Below are 15,859 nucleotides of genomic sequence, written 5' to 3'. Positions count from 1 at the left end.
AAGACAAGGCATAGTAGAAATATTACAGTGTAAAAGTCAAAAGATTTGATGATGAATTCCATATAAATTCCAAAGAATTGTTTTCAAACGAAACTACCAGGGGAGACTCCAGAACAGAGAAGAAAAGTATTAATCCCAACAGGACTTTGGAGAGACAGAAGAGGGCAAAACAGAGTATGCCTCCTTCACTGTGTTTCCTTGTATTTGCTAAGAGGGCACCCTTAGCACCCTTGTATTTGCTAAGAGGGTGACTATCTAATAAAAAAGAAATTGTTGAAAGAATACATTGCATACTGAATAAATGAGTTTGGAGTTTTGATGCTTAGATGGCTCTTTCTGTGATTGGCTCTGGGTGTCACTATTGAGGTTGAACATTACAAAATAATTATAAGGATTTTATTTTTAAATCTTGGAGGTAATTTATAGGTGATCTAGTCCAGTAGTGTCAAATGCAAATAGGAATGGACCACAAAATGATAAAGATGCCTTGGGTTCACATTTGGCTTAGTTTTAAAACAAAATTTTATCTATGTTTTACTGTATTTTTAAATTTCATTTTATTAATTATGTCCCAATTACATTTTGATCTGGTTCAGGCTGGACTCAGGAGTGTGGTAGGCTGTGTTTTGACAACTCAGACTTAGCTCAGCTCCCTCTTTTAGTAGATGAAGAAACTGAGGCTCAGGAGAAATGACTTGATCAGTGTCACATAGCTAGTTAATGGAAGAGCAAAGATGAAAATTGAAGTCTGCTGATTCTTTCCCAGTCCTGTATTCTTTTTTCACCAGTACAAACCATTATATGAGAGCTGAAGGATGATTCACTATTTAATATAAGTAACAACCAAATACATGGTTTCTGAATCAGCAGAACACGATCTGGACTATTAATAATAATAAATGATTTTTGTTTTTGTTTCCCAACAATGAGCAATGATACAGAGGCATACAAACTCTATGCGTTTGTATAACATTCTCTTAAAGAGACTGGCAAATTCCAAACGTCCAGTCCCATTTTCACAGCACATGGGGCTTATTAGAGACGATGCATTTCCCCTGGCACACAGACAAACCATATTTAAATACAAACATGGAATGTTTTCCATAATGTATGCAGAGTGGGATTGGCCCATTGGTTTAGAATGACATCAGTCATTCCTAGACCAAGAAAAAGGAGGTTAAGAATCACTGCATGCCAGAAGCAGAAAAAAGAGTAGGCTTTGTGAAATCTGAGGAACTCATCCACTGTGGCTACAGCTGGAGTGGAATCTTTAAACATTTCAGCATGAACATGGTTTTAATAGGTACAGACAAAGGACTAGGAAATGTGCCCTGAATTGGCATAAAGGATGATAGGATTTTAGGATCATAGAATTTGAGCTAGAAGGGAACCCTTCCTTTTGTAGATGAGAAATCTGAGTTTCAGAGAGGTTGCTTAGAGTATCATAACTATTAAATATCTGAGACAGGATTCGAATCATAATCTTCTGGACTGTACATGCTATATTCATTATGCCACACTAATCTGTATCATTTAGCTCAATATTAAAATTTTATACTGTTTGAGACACAATCACCAGAAAGTCTCCTTATACAGAAACAACTCTTACCATATTAACAATATCTTTTGTTCAACAGAGATTTTTTTAAATGTATGTTTTTTTTGGGGGGGTTGATTTCATCAGTGTGAGGTCCCCTCTTCACTGATTCAGATCATACACTTGTCTATAATTTATTGACAGTGTTCTCCATGGCACTGAACGATTAAATAGCATTCCCAGGGATGTATAGCTGATGCACATGAGAACAGTATTTGAACCCAGCTCTTCTTAAATCTAAGGCTATCCTTTTATCTACTAGGACATGCTCCTCTCTGCATGAGGCTATTGGTGCACGTGGTTTTCCCAGACTTTCATATGCATCCTGGCCACCAAAATTGTCTAGGGCCAACAACTTTCCAGTGACTTTATTTTTCCTGTGTTTTGACGAGCTATGCTTTTATCTTCTCAGCAAGTGTTATTTACTAGAAAGAAAACAATCCAACTAGGCAGATGCTTTTCAGTCTCTTAGGAAGGAAAAAAGTGAATTCAATGACCAAAATGTTTATCAGGCACACTAGGTATCACACATAGTAATAATGGAAGTAAGAAAAATTGTACAATGAAACAAATAGATCTTTTCTGTCAGTCTGAATACTAAAAGAAGTTATTTCATAGATTCAAGGAGGGGAGGAGGAGAGGTTAGTGGAAAAGAGTGAATGGAGGTAGAAATAGGGTACATTTTTTCCCCAGTAAAATTTGCTAATATTGCCCTTTCATTGGAAATGGAAAGACTACTGTATTTTTTGTTGGGAACAAATAGCATGGAAATAGGGCAAAACAATCCAGCCTTATGAAATGATCTCTCTACTCATGCTCTGAAAACTCACATGCTTACACTCTTTTCCTTAATGTTTAGAAACAAAGCAGTGTCAATCCCTGCCAAATAATGTCTTTTGTAGTATACACACAATGAGGGCAAGAACACAGTGCTTTCCCTTGTAACCATTATATTTTTATTTTATTATTATATATTATTTTATATATTTATATATTATTATTATATTTTGGAGAAAAATAGTATCTAGCATTCATTTATACCCATGGTAAATTAAAAGGCAGGGAAAGATAAATCATGTTAATGTTTTTGTTTTGTTTCAAAAAGATTTATGTACTCATGAAATTTAATTCAGTCTAGTAATGCCATCCACAGTAGCTTTTCTTGTCCTAGATTCTTGAGAAGTCTCAAGGTACTAAAAGTTATACATAGTGATGAAAAAGGCACAGTGCAGACTATTCATATTGATAAAAATGATGAATATGTATAGAATCGATGCACAAAAATTTTATATTGAGGACAATGCCAAGCAATATCTTTTTTTTGGACCTTTGATTTCATTGGTATGGGGTACTTAAGGTACTCCTGGGGAGGAACTTATTCTACAAATGTAGCCTTGCATCTTGCATGCAACCTGTAGACTCAAATAATTGTGTGGGACACTAAGAGCTAAAGTGATTCCTCCGAGGTCACACAGCCAATATACCTCAGAAGCAGGACTCAAACCCCGGTCTTTTTAACTCTCAAATCAGTTCCCTTCTTCTAAACAGTCTCACAAATTATAATTCTCTTTTAAAACTTCAGCTGGATTATAACTTCTATCAAAAGTGGTTTAAACATTAAGTTTCACTTTGTGCCATTACCAGGACAATAAAGTTTTGATCAGAAGAGTCAGGGCACACTGGGGTTCAAAGCTCAAGTGACCCCTTGGAGAGACCTGTTGGGTCATTTTTAGTCCTTTACTATGACATTTTTGTGGTCTTCTTGGATCATTTTTATAACATAAAATTTTCTTTGCTCCTTCATAAGATTGATTTTAATTTCTTATATAGAGAGGCTTCAAGGTTTGCCATCTAGCTAAAGCCTTTATCGTCAGCAAGGTGATCAATATTCTGTAACAAGATTCTTAAAACTTAGCTGATGCTTACTACCTGTGTGACCTTGAGCAAGTCAATTTAACTCCCTGAGCCTCAGTTTTGTTGTCATTGTTTAGTCATGTCCTACTCTTCATGACCCCATTTGAGATTTTCTTGACAAGCTCATTTTACAGATAAGGAAACTGAGGCTAAGAGGGTTAAGTGTCTTGCCCAGGGTCAGACAGCTAGTAAGTACCTGAGGCCAGATTTGAACTCGGGAAAATGAGTCTTCCTGAGTTTAGGCCACCTTTTCTATCCACTGCACCACCTTTGCTGGGCCTCAGTTTACCATCTCTAATATTAGTATTAGATTGCAGATCCAAGAAGTTCCCATCCCAGTGTTAGACTTATAATTCTATGATCCTATGTATTTTGGCCAGTCCCTCTAGATGGCAGACCTGGGGTACATACTACACTAGGAGTCTTTTCAGTTTGGTGAGAGCTGCCAGATTGGTGTTCTTTTGGCACAGATTGGAAGAAACCTGCAGGATCTCCATGTCGAAAGAAGATATCAAGAGAGAATTTAATATGAGAGATAAAAATATGTAATATTCTATAGTTTCAGATTCACATTATTCGGATGGAGGTTATTCTATTTGAGCGGCAAGTGGCATAACAAGGACTGTGTATGACCACCTTTTTGTGAATTGTAGGCTGATTTTCTGAGGGGTTTTTTGTTTCATTTTGTTCTAAGCTATGTGATAATATTATAAGTAAGCTCTTAGGACATTGGGGCACATTTCTACTTGCAGTGCCCATCCGAGCTAACATGTTTGTCTACATGCTGCTAAAAATGCACATGGCCAAATCCTAATGTTTCATTAGAAAAACAGATTCCTTGTTACTTTTAACCTCAATTAGCTATCATCCTCAATAAGTTTTGCGTGCTGATCCTGTGGTATAGAAGAAATGTGCCTCAGATGCAGGGGAGAGTTGGTAAATGTTTAACAATTCAGCTGTGGAGAAAAATTGCACATGTTACATACTTTTAAGTTTAATCTCTGATATTATGTTTTCCATCAATTTCTTAAGTTTGGATAACCAATGGAACAATAAATCAAGCCCTAATTTGTAGCATTCACTGATTTACAAGGTGTAAATACTCGCACTGAAAACAATTAGCACTTTTGGTTAGAAATTGTTCCAGTACAATCCTCCACAGTGCTTATCAGTTGTCTAAAAAGCAGAGGTTCCTGACCTTAGATATGTATAACTTATGAGGTAGGAGAAGCTTGTTAAGAGGATATAAGGAATGTTTGTTAAATAATAATATTCTATCGAAGATAGTTATCATTTAATATATCCTGGTTGATTATGTATACATACATGGTAAATGTTAGGATTTGTTTCCTTTTATACTAAGTAGGGTTTAAGGAAAGCCAAGAGTTACAGAGACTGAAAAAAATTTGGAACTCCTAGTCAAGAGAATTTTCCACTTCTAAGTATTTGCTACAAATTTGTATTTGTTTCTCACTTGCAAAAGGTAACATGCCAAAACACTACGAAAAATTAGCTGTGGTTCATCATACTCCCAGGCCAGTTTACAGACTGTGAATGAATCAGTCAATATTAAGTGATTAATATGTATCAGACACTGTGCTAAAGGCTAGATACCTAGAGTCTAAAATAGCCACCATGCTTATGGAGTAAACGTATATTGTAATGAGGGAGACAATATGTAAATACTGGGCATATACAAGAACTAAATCGAGTAGATGGACAATAATCTCTCAAAGGTGGTGAGAGTGACTGAAAAAGACCTTCTTCAGAAGGTGGGTTTTGATCTTAAATTTGAAGGACATCAAGAGGAAAAAGACAAAAGACAAAAACAAAACAAACAAACAAAAAAACACAGCTAAATTTTTCTCTAGGCAAGGTAATACAAATGCTGCAGTACTTAAAGTTGGTAAAACAGTTACTTTTTGCTGATTAAATAACTTTTTCATTCCAAAGGTACTTTTAGAAATCTAGATCAGTCAGGGCAGCTAGGCGGCACAGTGGATAGAGCACTGGTCCTGAAGTCAGGAGGACCTGAGTTCAAATATGGCCTCAGACTTGACACTTACTAGTTGTGTGACCCTGGGCAAGTCTCTTAACCCCAATTGCCTAAAAATAATAAAAAATAAATAAATTAAATTAAATTTAAAGAAAAACAGGGGCAGCTAGGTGGTGCAGTGGATAGAGCACCGTCCCTGGATTCAGGAGGACCTGAGTTCAAATGCGACCTCACACACATACTTACTAGCTATGTGACCTTGGGCAAGTCACTTAACCCCATTGCCTAGCGCGCCCCCCCCCCAAAAAAAAAGAAATCCAGTTGAGTCTGTAAGATCTGGACATGTGTATCAGACTTTTAAACATCCACTAGGCAGCTAGGGTGGTACCATAATGGATAGAGTGCCAGGCTTGGAATCAAGAAGACTGATCATCCTGAATTAAAATCTGGCATCAGAAACTTACTATGTGACCCTGGACAAGTCACTTAAACCTGTTTGCTTCAGTTCCTCATCTATAAAATGAGCTGGAGAAGGAAATGGCAAAACCACTCCAGTATCTTTGCCAATAAAACCCCAAATGGAGTACTGAGAGTCAGAAATGACTGAAACAACTGAACAGCAAATATCTACTAGAAATTTGTGTGTATGTATGTTTGTGTATCTGTTTCTCTCTAACTATAAATTATATATGTATATGTATTATAATACAGTTATATCTATCTAATGATATATAACTATGCAAAATTGTATATAACTATATGTAACTATATATAATTATATTATAATTACATGTAATTGTACGTATAGTCATATATAATTCTATATACTCTAGTGTTATATATATATATATATATATATATATATATATACCTATATCATAATACAGGTAATGTATGTATATGTGTGTACATATATTGTGTGTATACATATACATACACACACACACACACACACACACACACACACACACATATATCTTCCAGTGGACCTGAAAGTTAATTTTTATTTCCATTGAGGAAATATTGAATTTTGCTAAATATATTGTTATACAAATTGTTCTAGAATTACCGAAATTTCAAAATGGAGATAGATGACTGGGCATCATGCTACACATCACAAAAGCTTAAAAAAAAATTATCCAAAAGATAGAGCTAAACATGCTGCAGTGGCTTGGGAATTGACCTGATTTAAACTCTACTGAAAACATTTTTCCTATGCTAAGTCTAGACTTGGAAAAATGGACTCTTCATATATGATATACCTAATATACAATATGTTATGGCTTCATGATAAAGGACTGAACATGTGGAAAAATCTTGTGAACTCAATGCCAAATTACATAAAAACAAACAATTGAAACAGATATATTTTATTTTAAAGTTTTTAATGTGAAAATTTTAATGTGAAAAAATTATATATCAGTACATTGAATTATTTTACTTTGCCCCAGTTAATAGTCACATGACTTTAGGATTATAGGATCATAAATTTAGATATCAAAGGGATCTCAGGGGCCATGTACTCCAACCCCCTTACTTTACACAAGAGGAAATGCTGGCCCAGTGAGGTTCGCTAACTTGCTCAGAGTCACACAGATTTAGGGTTCAGGGTTCAAACTGTCTGATTGCTAATCCACTGCTTTTCCCTCTGGTCTAATTTGCAGAGGAGAAGATTCAGGTCAATGTAAGGAAATCTTAAAAGTTAAAGCCACCTCAACATCTAATTCCCAGCTTTAGGAGGAAGTGGGTTCCTTCTATTTGGAGGTCTTTGTGCAAAAGCAGAATAAACCTCTCAGATATATTGCTGAATGGTCTCCTCTTGATTTATGGGTGGAACTATAAAATATCTAAGTCCTGACAAATGCTGAGATTCTACACGAGTTTGCCCTTCTTAGGCAGCACCTCATGCTCTGGCCCTTTCCTTCCTTGACTTCCCTTTTCTTATTCCCCAACAAGATGTCTCTTTTATGTACCCTTTTTAGCGTACCTTAAGGCCTCTGCTCCAAGGCCTGGCACATTGGAGGAATTTCATAAATGCTTGTTGACTGACTGATTGACTGTTGTCAAAGGTGAAAGATAAGTAATCTATTAAACTGATCTGAGTTATTGTATTAGTCAGAACATAAAGTCATGACTTAAAGTCACTACCTCCCAAATGCTGTATTTATATTTTACTACTTGTAAAAGACACATGACTTCATCCAAAAGAGTGGTTCCAGCGGTAGAATTTTAAACAACATGGCAAGTCAGTGAAAGAGATATTTTTGGACAGGTGGGCTTTTCCATGGCCCTTAACTCACACCACATAGGAGGCCAATATCGACTATTTGGACTCCAAGAGATGTGAAAAGAGGACTCAAAGCCCAGCTGCGGTTTGGGTCTGTAGAAGGTCACAAACTACTTTTCAAATGTTTTGGGTTCAATAAAACCCCAGATGTGTTTGGTCCTGAGCAATTTTATTTCATTGTAAGCCCATGAGTATTTTAAAGGAAATTTGATCCATATGTTTTTGATTCATTTACACTTCAATCATTAAAAAATGCTTTTTTCATAGTTATCTGATGTCCAAAAAGGCTTTTATGAGCTTTTAAAGTCCTTTGTCCTTAAAAAAAAAAAGAAAAGAAAAGAAAAAGCCACACGAAAGATAAAATCTAACATCAAGAAGACTTAGTTTGCCAAGAATGAATAAGCTCAACACACCCAATGTTTCAGTTCTGGTTGTTTTAAAGCTCCAAAGTGCCATCTCTGAGCTGTGTCCAAAAGAAAACATTCAAAACAAATCCTCTACACAAAACAGCTATATATACCAAAGTGACAAGTATAACACAAACCTACCAGAGCCATAGAAAGGTTGCCAATATTTACATACAGAACACGTTTACAAACAGCTCTACTAGATATTATAGTCAGCTTACCTCTGGTTGGGCTGGCGACTTTGATAAAAGCCAGCAGCATTTCTTTCAATGTGCTCTAGTCTTCAACCAGGAGCATGGCAAGAGAAGTGCACATCTCATCAAGAGCGAATATACTGTCTTTCCCCTGATGTTATCACAAAAAGTCTCTCTTGTGCCCTGTCCCACCCCCAATTCCTTTGAGTCAAAAGGGCCTGCAAATCAGTGTTGCTAGGGAGTTTAGTGATGTGATTCAGTCGTTCGGTTGTGTCAGACTCTTCAAGACCCCATGGACCATAGTGTCCATGGAATTATCTTGGCAAAGATACTGGAGTGATTTGCCATTTCCTGCTCTAATGGATTAAGGCAAACAACTGATTTGTCCAGGGTCACTTAGATAAGTATGTGTGGCTGGATTTGAACTCAGGTCATCCTGACTCCAGGCCCAGAGCTCTATCCACTGAGCCATCTAGCGGCCCCAGTTTAGTGATATTACTACACATTTTACATGATTTATTTTGTATTTTTTTAATGTATTACCCAGGTTTATATGATTAACCTTTATGATACATTAAATGATATTTTCCCCTCATCAGATCTTAAAGTAATTACATTATTTAACAACTATAGGATTGTGTTTTTATTTCTATCACAGTTCCAACAAATTCATTCTTTCTAGAAGGAAGAAGAATTGCACAGTGGAAAAATCCTGTTTTCCCCTAAACTCACAAGTCAGAGGCAGGGGACCCATATATATGAGTCCGAGTTCCAACATAACCTAGGTGTGTGACTATCACTCAGCCTCCCTCGTTAATTTTTTTTAGCACAGTTATACTTTTTTTTACTCTTTTAAATTTCATTGTAATGTTAATTTATTTATTTTTAGTCTTCAACATTCACTTTCACAAGATTTTGAGTTCCAAATTTTCTTCCCATCTCTCCCTTTCCCCCACCCCAAGACAGCATGCATTCTGAATACCCTTTCTGCCAATCTGTCCTCCCTTCTATCACCCCTCCCTTCTCTTATTCCCTTCCCCTTTTATTTTCCTGTAGGGCAGGATAGATTTCTATACCCCATTGTCTATATATCTTATTTCCCAGTTGCATGTAAAAACAATTTTTAACATTTCTTTTTAAAACTCTGGGTTCCAAAGTTTTCAAAGCTGCCCATGATTCAATCCCTTGAGGCCTGCTCCAGGTTCGCTGAGGCCCCATCTTTGCCTGCACAACACAAACTGAACTGTGCTACTCTCCCAGCCCTTCACAACAGACCTTTCCCATCAACCATCTAGGTTGTCTTGGGCTGGAAATTTGTTTCATTCTTTTTGTGGTTCTGCTGCTCTAGAATTTGTTTAGAGCCATTTATTATAAGTATTTGGAGGGGCTTGGGGGAGAGCTCAAGCATGTCACTGCTTTTACTCTGCCATCTTGGTTCCACCCCTCATTTAGTCTTAACTTCATCTGTGAATGGGAATAGGACCTGTTCAACCAACTTTACAGGGTGGAAGATCAAATTATATACAAGACATGAAAATGTTTTGAACAGTATTAGGGGAAATACAAATGCAAGACAGTATTATTAAGTTGTACTATTAATGACACATAAAGATTGCACAAGAATAAAAGATTTTCCATGGTGCTCTCATCCAGGCTTGAAACATTTGATCCTAATGCAATTACTTAGCATTTGTCATTCAACATAAGAAAGTTCAGGAAGTCTGTACTCCAGGTACTTTTTTTTCCCTTTCATCAATAATTTCCAATTCATGAAACTCAGATTTTTTTTTCCAAATATTTTTCCAAACTGTGTTTCCTCCAGCCCCCCATGGTCTTCACTAATCCACACACCACTTCTTTGTCTTTGAAAGCTCCAGAGAAATCATCAAATGATGATACCTATGAACTGCCTTCATCTAAAGCACCCTGAAAATTGCCAGTCTCTCAAAAATATTGGTCTACCTGCCCTTTCTCTAGAAGACAGAAGTAACATTCTTACCTGATTTCCTGACCAAAATCCTTATGTATCCTGAGTAAGTGACTATTCACATTGTATCACTGAAGTATGAAGCTAATCACGGACATTATTTGGTTACCCATAGAAGTTTCATTGCTCATAAAATGCAGCAGGCTTCTTTGGTATTCCATACCCTGAGCAATCATATGCTATTTTCTCTCCTTTGATTTTTTTTAACATGCCAATTTTCCTGTCCAATCTCCCTTGCTGAGATATAGTCAAACATCACCCAACACCCTTTCCCTCAGCATACACAGATGGGCCTTTAATAAATGCTTTTAATGATGTCCTAGAATAGATAATGGTATCCTGGCTTAGAGCCTCCTAAACAGGCTGGCTGCAATTTTCCTGTCTCTGATGCTCTCTATGGGTGCTTCACTTGCTTTTCTGACTCTCCAAGCTTCTGCAAAGGTTTCATAATTCCATTCTCCTAGGCTTGGAGGAAGGTTTCAGAGCTGAATAGATTAAGCAGAAGTGATACCTCCCCTCTACTGTTTTGCAGCAGCTCCTAAGCATGAAATGCTCTGACATTCTCAGTCTGTAAACATTCCCAATTACCTTCTGTTTCCTGTTTGGTTTTTTTTTTCCCCTATGGATTCACCCTTCCTAGCATCTACCCCATTTACTCTACCATCTTTCTGCAGTTTGGATCTTATTTAGGATTCAGGTTACCTAAGGACCAATTGGATATCTTCTTTGACCTCTCAGGTAGCTCTCATTTTAGATTACTTTGGTTTCTCTGCCATGTGGGTACCTCCTGCCTCTGTTCCACTTTCTTTTGTGGAATCCCATTAGGTTATAAGCTCCTTGAGAGCAGGGACTATCTTTTTGTTTTCTTATTTGTATCCCAAGTGCTTACCACAGTACCAGGCATATAGTAGGTACTTGATAAATGTTTACTGACCGTTGGCTATTGAGATCTAAGGTTGGTCCTAGCTAGAGGAAGGCTGGGAATAAATGGACCTTTTGGTATACTTTGTTTTCTGACATTAGCAACTACATCCCATTCAGAGTCCTTGTAAGGCAACTAAGTTCATTTGACGATCAGGGAAAAACAGAGACGAAGTGAAAAAGATTCCTGGGATTTACTATAGGTGTACATAGCTAGAAGAACACTTCTGGACTTCTAAACTTTTAGATTCTTTTTCATTTCCTACTTCTAGACTTTTCATTTCCTACTTCTTGAGAAGCAGCCTGGAATATTTTTAAAATGGCATTTAGAGTCAAAGGACCTAGGTTCAAATTCCATGTCTACCACTCACAATATGCATAATGTTGGGCAAGTCACCAGTTCTCTGGGTGTTAGTTGCCTAATTTGTAAAATAGGTAATGGGACTACTATGACCTCTAATAACCTATCTAGGTTGGAATCAATGATCTTATGTCTCTATGACCATATGACTGAAGAGCAAAATCCTCCTCAGTCCTATTAATGTTGTCAGCAGTGATAAAATAAAAATAATTTCAATTTCAGATATGAGCAAAATTTAAAAAAAAAAACTATTTTGAGTCAGTGTTGCACAGTGGAAAGGTTAGAATACATATTCTTGGGACTTGACTTTTGACTATATATTAAGGCTTAACAATTCTGGTTTCTAGGCCAAACCGAAAAGCACCTAAAATAGAAAAATATTTCTGGTTTAAGTTTCTGAGTTTAAATCTGTGATCCCGCATCTCTAAGATGCATTGACTGAGTAAAACTATCCTATTTCCTACTAATGTTATGAACAAGGATAAAATAAACAGAATTCTGACCTCAGATTTGAGCAAACGGAAAAAAAAAAGATCAAAAATCAGATCTGCATAATGGATAAATATCTAGCCGCTAAGTCAAGAAGACATCAGTTCAAATCCCCTCTATCTCTACTTCCCCAAATAGTGCTCCCCACATATGTTGATTCACAACATTGGGCAAACTATTTAATTTCTCTGTGCCCCAGGTAATTCTAAGACTCTAAGTCACAAAGCAGGTTATTGGGCAAGGGATTTTCCTCACCCAGAATTACCTATATCAAAGATATCCTGGATCTGAAGGGGAGAAAGCAACATCTAAAACAAAAATGTCTTTGTTGTATATTATGAAGATCATTTTGTTCATATCTTCATTTATGGAATATCTCCTTCAAATGTTTTATTCTTGTTTGCAAATATGTTCTAGGGGCCATGAAAGGTAGATTCCCTATGTGGTATGTTGTAGAAGGCAAAAGGGATTTTCACTGCTTCTCTCACCAAATGATATTGTCTGGATTATCTTTATTTCATTGAGTTTATAAAGTTATAAACAGTGTTGTGCTGCTAAATATTTTTTAAAAACAGCTCTCTGGGGGAAAACTATACTCATGATACACTTACAATTCAATCTGTATTATTAATATTTTCTCCATCATTTTTGAAAGTTTAGAAAATGGACAAAAAACATACATCAAGTCCTAAGTTATAGCAATTGCCAATTCTCAAGGTGTAAGTGCTCACACTAAAATTTTAAAAATCAGCTCTTGTAAGCTTGTTTGAGTTAGTTCCAGCATACCCCTGGCTATAAGGCTGTAAAATGGCTCACCATTTCACTTTTTGAGATAAGCCTGTATGAAGTATGTGTGTGGGGGGTGGGGAACACAATCTAATTTAAACAACTGCTTCTAAAGTGACGACTGCATGATGGTTCTAGACAAAGAGGACTTTCATAAAGGTGTATATTTTGTGGTTTAAAATTTTTTTTAAATCTGAAACCTGATGAGACACATCAGACTAAGTATATTAAAGTGAGCCTTGGGCTAGAAGCCCAAGATCTTTTTTTATCTCCTGGTTCTTCCACTTACCTGTGTAACCCTGACTCTGCTACCTAGCTGTGTGACAAATTTTTAATAGTATTTTATGTTTTCCAATTACATGTAAAGACAAATTTTAACATTCATTTAAATATTTTTTTGAATTCCAAATTTTCTCCTTCCTATGCTCACTTCCACCTTCCCTAAGATCATAAGCAATTTTATATAGGTTTTATATATATATATATGTATATATATATACTATATATATATGTATGTATGCATATGCATATATATGTAATCATGTAAGCACATTTACATGTTAGTCATGCTGCGAAAGAAAAAACAGACCAAAAGGGAAAAAAAAAACCTGAAAAAATAAAGTGAAAATAGTATGCTTTGATATGCATTCAGACTCCATCAATTCTTTCTCTGGATATAGATAGCATTTTTCATCATAAGTCCTTTGGAACTGTTTTGAATCATCATATTGCTGAGAAAAGCTGTCATTAATAGTTGACCATCATATAATGTTGCTGTTACTATATACAATGTTCTCCTGGTTCTGCTAACTTCACTTTGCATCAATTCATGTAAGTCTGTCCATATTTTTCTGAATTCCTCTTGCCCATCATTTCTTATAGGAAAATAGTATTCCATTGCATTCATATACCACAACTTATTCAGTAATTTCCCAATTGATGGGCGTCCCCTCAATTTCCAATTCTTTGCCACCACAAAAAGAGCTGCTATAAATGTTTTTGTAAGTAGGTCCTTTTCCCTTTTGTGTGATAACTTTCGAGATTGTTTTTCCATCTGTAAAATGGGAATGATAATATTTGGCTAACTACCTTAAAGGCTGTTGGGAAGAAAGAATAGCAAAGGGTAAAAAAGGTAGCAAATAGTAACAAATATAATATGTTGCTATTATCTACCTCATAGGTTTATTGTGAGGATCAGCTGAAATGATACATGTAAGATGCTTTTAAAACTCTAAGGTACTATATCATTGTCAGCTATTATAATTAAAGAAAGTAATCTCCATAAGGCCAGGAACTATCATTTTTGTCTTTGTGTTTTCATCACTCAGCACTGTGCACGGCATAGAGCAGACTAAAAAAAAATCCTGGTTAAATGCATGAGCTTTTACTATCTAATTCAAATTATTAACCTTAAAGGTGAGGAGACTGAAGCCGATATAAGTGAAGTGATTTGCCCAAGGTTACAAAGCTCTGAAGTGGCAGAAGTGGGACTGGAAGCCAGGCCTCCAAGTTTCCAGTGAAGTACTCTTTCCAGTGCATGCTGGAGATGAACTCTTCTGTGTAATTGTTTACCACAGTGATGTCAAACTCAAATAAAGCAGAGGCCATTAAGCCCTATTTAAGGATCCTGACAAGGAGCATATTGACTTAGAAAACCATGTGTTATCTATGTTCTATTGTATTTTTAATTTATTTAGTCACATATTTCACACTTACATTTTGATCTGGTTTTGGCCGCACTCAGAATGTTAGCCCATGGGCTGCATGTTTGACACCTCTGGTTTTCAGGTTAAGTAAGGCACATGCTTTTGGGATTAAACCTTGATTAAATGTTCAGGTTTAGCAATTCTGGCTTTTAGGTCAAGTTGACAAACAATTAAAATAGAAAAAGAAATTGGTCTGGTCTACTTTGTGCATGGAAATAATGGGCAGCATAAAAGCAGCACCACTTGATGTTTAATTTAAGTTATTGTTCTTTATACACGTATGGTTTATTTGCATGCAAACCTGGAGATGCCACGCCTGAACCAAGAAAAGAGAGATCTTCACATGTTGGAAATCCTTGTGACTCCCTTACTTACAAGACAGATGTCAGTCAAGGTAATTACACTCCCCCTTCATTAGTAATCCTGGAGGCACTACCCAAATCTGAAGCAATCTGTTTTGTATAAATTTCCATCATCCCTGCTGCTGACTCAGGGCTTCTTTCTCCATTTACACTGATTTCTGCCTGCCTGCTGCTCCTTTCCTGACATGTGGCCTGAATTAAACCTTCCTTTGAATATATGATTGAAATCACCTTTTCTGTCCAGCAGCATGTCAAGGTTCAGCCACCAAAGAGAACCACCTGCTGGGAGCATAAAAAGATTGCATGTTGCTAGCACCCAGTTCTATATGGAACCAACATTCCATTCTTCAGTGCTGGGGAAGAACAGGCACCTGAGATGCTAGTGAGGAGCAGTGTACTTAGGGACCCCTTGAGGTAAAGGTGCTGGAGAGGATATGGGGAGCCATTATTTTTTTTTCCCAGCAATATTTGAGAGGCTGAAGCTGGATTCATTTTGTAATCTCTTTTTGCTTCAGTGTTCATGAAAGGGAAGGACCAGAGGAAAGTCCTATAGCACACTTAAGTGAAGGTAAATTGTTGAAAGTTGGGCTTGAAGACGCTGATGAATTCAGGAAATGGCAATAGCTAAAGTTGCCTTGCAAGAATCAGTAGTTCAGAACTGGGGTCAGACCCAAAATGGTAGCATAAGGGAACATGCTAGCCTAGCTTTCCTGATTTTCCCTTATAAGCAACTTTAATACATCGAATCAAATTCTAAAGCAGTATAAGTTGGAGGTGAGATTTTTTTTCAACCCAGGACAATTCAGGAGGACAGAGGGAGTGGTCTGTGACACTGGAGCAGTGGTTGGCCAG

This window comes from Phascolarctos cinereus, unplaced genomic scaffold, assembly GCF_003287225.1.
Source record: "Phascolarctos cinereus isolate Bilbo 61053 unplaced genomic scaffold, phaCin_HiC Scaffold_4;HRSCAF=312, whole genome shotgun sequence".
Classification (NCBI taxonomy): Eukaryota; Metazoa; Chordata; class Mammalia; order Diprotodontia; family Phascolarctidae; genus Phascolarctos; species Phascolarctos cinereus.
Note: the sequence above shows the minus strand (reverse complement) of the source record.